We start from the raw sequence: 6,000 nt of genomic DNA, 5'->3' as shown, positions 1-6,000 counted from the left end.
TCCAGGGTGAGGACCACCACACAACGGTGAAGCTTGCTCAAGTCTTCTGTCCCTTCCAAAACGGTATTTTCTCATCTGCTCTCTATGCTTCAGGGGTATCCCATTGTGGGGTCCACAGCAGCAGGTACTAAGTCAGAAAGGGTGAAGGGCCCCAGTGTTCACCCGTGGCCTTGTGTGGGTCACGCTCCAGAAACCAGGATGGGCCTGATGCAACCACAGCCACACTTCTTGGTGGCTCAGTCTGCTTAACATCACATGGATTTTGCTCTTCCGTTGCTTCTCATAATTTAAAAATGTGGGAAGCTGTGGAAGGCTGCCCCACCCCTGGGGATCATTCCAAAGAAAACTGGGAGGTAGGCTCGCCTCAGTCCTTGCATGCAGACATCCGTCAACGGTTTTTACAGTTTCCAGGCTTCTGCTTTCATTTCATTCCTTGGGACTTGAATATTCAAATCTGGCATATTCTTGAAGCCTGAGAGACGGATTTAGAAGAGATTTTGTAAGTCACCTGATCCTAAAAACAGGGCACACCCCTTCTTAATAAATAACTTTGAAGAAATTGTGGATGTAGATCCTGTGATTAGTTTGACAGAGGAAGATGTGCAGGAATAAACACACACTGAAATAAGCATGATGAGGGCAAAGTAATGTCCTTAAAGAATAAGACAATTCTCATTTTTCTCTATGTCCCTGAAATGCCCTGAAAAAGCAAGCATTTGGTGCAGGAGCTTTGCAGTCCGTTACAAAATGTCAGTGTCTATTGAAGGTTCAAATGCATGGAAGACTCCTGCATTTTTCTTTTCTTTTTTTTTTTTTTGGCTGTTCCTAGGCCTTCTAAATAAGGCATTTTTCCCTAGAGTAGGCTCCCAGGGCAGCATGTCAGGGCAGTGGCTGAGTCTGCTTGCCGGGGGTCAGGAAGGCTGATCTTCCAGGAAGGGCTGCAGAGACCCTGGGAACAGGACTAGGCTGCTCACAAGTATGAAGAGAATGTCGGGAGAGGAAGTGGTGGTTGTGAGTCAGCATGAGTCATCTCGTTCCAATGAGAATGAAGACTGAGGTGTGCGCCTTTTTTTTTCTCTCTCTCTCTCACTTTTTAAATTTTTTTTATTTTTTTGAGTCTCAATCGTGTGGACATCACTGGGAATGGAGGGAAATAACTGACTGAATGAATGGTCGGTGCTTTTTAAGTTTCAAACTGACATTCCAGGCGGGTTGTGCCTGAGCCAGCTTCGGGCTTTCAGACCTTCACAGCCTGGTCCTGAGGAGGTAGAGCTCTCAGCTTCTCCCTGGTGAGTATGTTTCTGTCACTTTCTTGCTCATTTCTGCAGTTTGTCTCAAGAATCTCAGCTCCAGGAGCTTGGCTGAGGGGTCTTGGAGTGGATGCTGTTTTTTGTTCAGACTTTGAAGATCTCTGACTTTAGAAGTTGGCTTCCCAGCACCCTCACCCCCGTAGCTACTGTCTGTGAGCCTGATGGTTTGGAGAAATTTCTTAGCCTGTTAATTGTGAGCGTGTGTATTACGGAGAAGCCAGTGATACTTGGCCGGTTTAAAAGAAGCTGTTTTGAGACTCCTCTCTAGAGCCAAAGGGAAATTCAGAGATGGAGGTGGGTGACCGTGTTAACCCAGGGGTGCTGAGGTTGGGCTGGCTTCCGCTTCTCAGGGGTGGAGGCAAGACGGCTTCTGAGCAATTTCTGGCCTCGTGGTCTGAGCTGCCCACTTTTGGTGCAAGAATTACAATAAAGAGACAGAATTTCGACTTTTCTCTCTAAAAGCATGTGAATGATTCCAGGAGCTTATTGGATGTCTTTTGCCTTTCCTTGGCACTGAAAGTCACAAACGGTAGTAAAATCAGAAAGAAAATATTCAGGGGGCTGGGGGCAGCGGGGGCGGGGGTGTGAGGATGGGGGAGCTGAGTCGTTGAGGCTTGACTTGACCTTGATATGTGTTTCTCAAGCTGTTACTATTCTGATAAAGCTTTGCTTTACTGTCAAGTAAAATACAGGAAACTTTTTTTTTTTTTTCAAATGTCTGGTTACTGTAAATGAAACGGTTAAAATGTCATAAATACCTTATGATAAACATTTTTCAAATTTGCTTAAAAATCTGCACATCAGTAAGCAGGGTATGACAGAGCTTTTTCAGTACAGTCATTTGAGTGCGTGGGCTTCCTGGGTTAATAATGAGTCAGCACCTGATTTCTCAAATTGGAGTGGCTGAGAGAACATTCTGTTTGCCCCCAGCACAGCCCAGGGGCTGGTGGGCCCCTCCCGGAGGGTGTGGCTGGTCTCCGCTGTTTGGGTGGCCGGTCCGGCTGCAGTCCCAGCTCTGCTCCGTGCGGCTGGGCGACCCCTGTGCGGAGGGGTTTCTGTGCAGGGTCAGCTCTTCTGGCTGATGCTGAGGGTTTTGAGGGTCTGCCATCATGGGACTGGTTGAGTGTACAGTTGGTGCAATTAAAAATCCAGAGTTTATGAAGGGTAGTGGTGGCCCAGGGCTGAAGCTGCATCTCGTGTCCTGTGACGTCGTACTGGCTGAGGGACCCGGGGGAGAGGCGGTCACCGCGTGAGCTTCAAAACCCACATCGTGCAGGCGACAGGTAGCATGGGAAGACTACGTGTATCCGCTTAAAAGCCAAGAGCGAGATTCCAAGGAAGAAGGTCTCCCTCCAACTTTCCTCTTCTTATCTACAACATGAGAACAATATTAAAATTTTAAACAATAATCACTGGGTTGCAGGCTGGCTGTTCAAGGCCCCAGTGCAGGCCCTTTTGACCCCATCCTGCACTAAGGTCTGTTGGCCGCCCAGGGCTGGTTTCTGGTGTTCCAATGACTATAGGTGGCAGGCCCATATTCTTTGGATCACAGGCCCTATATAACCTCAACATAGCAAGGCTCTTGGGCTTCCAGACCATGTGTGACTCCACTGGTTTCAGCGGATGGTCGGGAGGACTCAGAGAACCAAGTGCACACAAGAGGGTCTGGACTCAGCAGTGCCTGTGTGCTGAGTCGTTAAGTCGTGTCCGACTCTTTGTGACCCCACGGACTGTAGCCCGCCAGGCTTCTCTGTGCATGGGATTCTCCAGGCAAGAGTACTGGGATGGGTTGCCATTTCCTCCCCCAGGGGATCTTCCCAACCCACGGATCAAACTCGAGTCTCCTGCCTCTCCCCCATTGGCAGGCAGATTCTTTACCACTGAACCACCTAAGAAACCCTTGGACTCGGCAGGGACCCCCTCAACGTTAGCTCTACTGCCTTCTCCTCTTACCTGGACTCTGAAGGGATCTGGGCTGACAGCTCCTGAGTTTAGTGCCTTGACTTTTTCAAGCAAGATCCTGTGATTCCAGTGGAATGAGCCTTGTTCCAAGGCTGAGTCACAGCCATACAAGCGTCAACTCAGGGGCTCAGCAAGGCAGGCGGCAGGGGTTTCTAAGGTGGGAGATTTGCCCAGCATCTCTTTCTTAGTAATCTTTGTAAGTGCTCAGAGAAATGCCATCTTTGTGGAGAGAAGAGCCCATAAAAGTCGCAAATGCCTTAGGTGGTGCCTCTGTGTTCCGTGTCCACCAGTCCTCTCTCTAGTCCACATTTCAGAGACTGCACCAGGCATCGGCCATGTGTTTATCCCTGGGTCCTGTGTCTTTAAATCCTCCTGGCTTTGGGGTGGCTGATTTTATCCTAGACATTGATTATGTTCTGTCATGTGGAAGTCAGGCAGTTGTATGGATGCTGGAGGTCCATGGGTCTCTCCCCCATGAGACAGAAGCCTATGGTGAACTGCTGTTATCACTTCTGTAATCAGAAGAAAGAGTCACTTAAGAAGGTCTGAAATAAAGCCATGGATAGGTCTGAAAATAGAGCATTTCTGAATGTGATTTGCTGCTTTATCACCTTTTTCTAGGGCTTCCCTGGTGGCTCAGTGGTAAAGAACCCACCTGTCAATACAGGAGACCCGGGTTCAATCCCTGGGTCAGGAAAATACCCTGGAGAAGGGAATGGCAACCCACTCTAGTATTCTTGCCTGGGAGATCCCACGGACAGAGGATCCTGGTGGGCTACAGGCCGGGGAGTCGCAGAGAGTCAGACACAACTGAGTGACTGAACAGTAACGACAACATCTTTTTCTAACTACCCAAAGTTCAGAGTCTAAGAGTGAATGTGGGTAGGGAGTGAAGAGAGAGAAACATTCTATAATAGAAACTTCAGATGTTTTAAAAGCACATCTCTGGCAAAAAGAAAACACTGAGAGTTTGATGACATTTGGCAAGTCGCCCTGTGCCCTGTGGTCATGGCGCCCTCAGTCTGAGGGCTGGCCTATGGTTTGCTGGCTAGGTCCCCCACTCTCTGCTCCTAGTCAACACCCCAACCAGGATTCTCATTATCCCTTGCCGCAAGGTGTCCATGGCACCTGAGAGGTGGCCTCCCAAGCCCTCAATGTTTGGCAATCTGAGCTGGTTTTTTAACTTACTCGTGTCCTACCTTCATCACCATGAAATGCAAATATCATAGCACCAGTCTCATGGGGCCTTGTAAAGATGAGTGATAATTAGCACACAAGTTACAAGGAGACTCAGTAGCCATCACGTACACATTCACTGACTCAGAAATGTATTCATACACCTTTCCATCTCTCCCTGGGCCCTGAACCCTGTGAATCCATAAATAACTGGCTCTGATGCCCCTGAAGTGGGATCCTGCCTGTGTCTTCCATAATATGACATGTTCTGTATTTGCAGGACATTTATCCATTAGGTGAGTGGGAAAGTCTTCTTGGTTCCCTCCAGGAACACTGGGGTTCTAGATGTCATGGCCATCACCATCACCATCATCCTTGTCCTTAACATTATCACAGAGAGAGCAGCTCTCATTTCATTCTGCCCAACCACGTGGTAATAATAGTAACTGTCTGTATATTACCTTTGGCCCCCTTCTCCCAAACCCCACACGTACCCACCCTAGAAGACAGGAAGGAGGGTCGGTTTCCTCTACTCACTGGAGATCCAGGATTCCCAGGCAAGTGTATCAGGCAGAGCAGTTTCCTTCAAGGAGTGCACCGGTGATGGGAGAGCCGCTCGCCCCCACCAGGAGAGGAGAGTCGGGAAAAGCAGGGGACCAGGAGGATTCTGAGCATCATCCAACCAGACTCAGGCCACAAGCCAGAAAACAGCACCACTGAACCCAGACCTGCCCCCAGGGTGGAAGCAGCTGGATTCTGTACCCATGCTTCCTGTCTTAAAGTCGGCTACAGTCAACTTCTGGTTGTTTGAAAATCATCATAGTATATGGAGCTGACTCATATTGAAAATATTAAGTAAGATACACTTAAAACTAAAACACAGGGGAACATAATATGGCCTTGCCTTGTCGATTCTGGAGACATTCAAGATCAGACAGGGTCTCAGAAGTCACATCTTTGCACTCGTTCTGCAGGGGAGCAGAAGTGCCCAGTGTGTCCTTGTGCTGTGTGACCTGCTGGGAGCTGCCCCATCAAAGCAGGGTGCCAGGGCCTTTGTGCACCTCCTGTCTGAGCTTGGGATCTGCATCCCGGGCTCTGGCTCCAGGTGTCAGTCAGTCTTAGGTGGTGCCGCTCTGGGGACACTTGTCCCCCTGCAGCTGCTTCTGCCATAATCCAGAGGACCCTCTGCCAGTGCCTTGGGGTGGGGCAGCGCTGTGCTTGGCTCAGCGCTGCGGGGCTCCCACCAGACTCAAGAGGACAGTTCTGGTGAGACCACAGAGCTCAGGCAAGGAGGAGCCAACAGCAGATCAGAAGGAAGTCGGGGCCACAGGAAGGAGGGGTGGGTGGGAGGCTTGACTGGTCTCAGAGGATTCCTCTGATTTAAAAAAAAACCTAAACAACTGGTTTTATTGCCTCTTGTGTAATCAAAAAGGCTAATGGCGATGGCCAGTCTCATCCACTGCAGTTTTCTTGCTTATCTTTTGCTTTCAGGATTGGTTATTCTGCAAGGGAAGTCTTCTACTGCAGGTGCTTTTAGCCCTTCTAGCCACCC

At 49.3% G+C, this 6,000-nt stretch overlaps 1 long non-coding RNA gene across 3 annotated transcripts in view; it reads left to right on the top strand.

Moving 5' to 3' along the window:
- The first annotated feature begins 1,052 nt into the window (after positions 1 to 1,052).
- LOC133065227 (uncharacterized) overlaps positions 1,053 to 6,000 on the top strand; it is a 269,805-nt gene continuing 264,857 nt past the window's right edge. For all 3 annotated transcript variants that reach the window (XR_009694871.1, XR_009694870.1, XR_009694869.1), the window contains exon 1: positions 1,053 to 1,289. This is a non-coding gene — a long non-coding RNA (uncharacterized LOC133065227). The remainder of the gene's footprint in view (positions 1,290 to 6,000) is intronic.

The sequence above is a fragment of the Dama dama genome, chromosome 11 (assembly GCF_033118175.1).
Source record: "Dama dama isolate Ldn47 chromosome 11, ASM3311817v1, whole genome shotgun sequence".
Lineage (NCBI taxonomy): Eukaryota > Metazoa > Chordata > Mammalia > Artiodactyla > Cervidae > Dama > Dama dama.
This window is presented reverse-complemented; position numbering and strand designations above follow the sequence as displayed.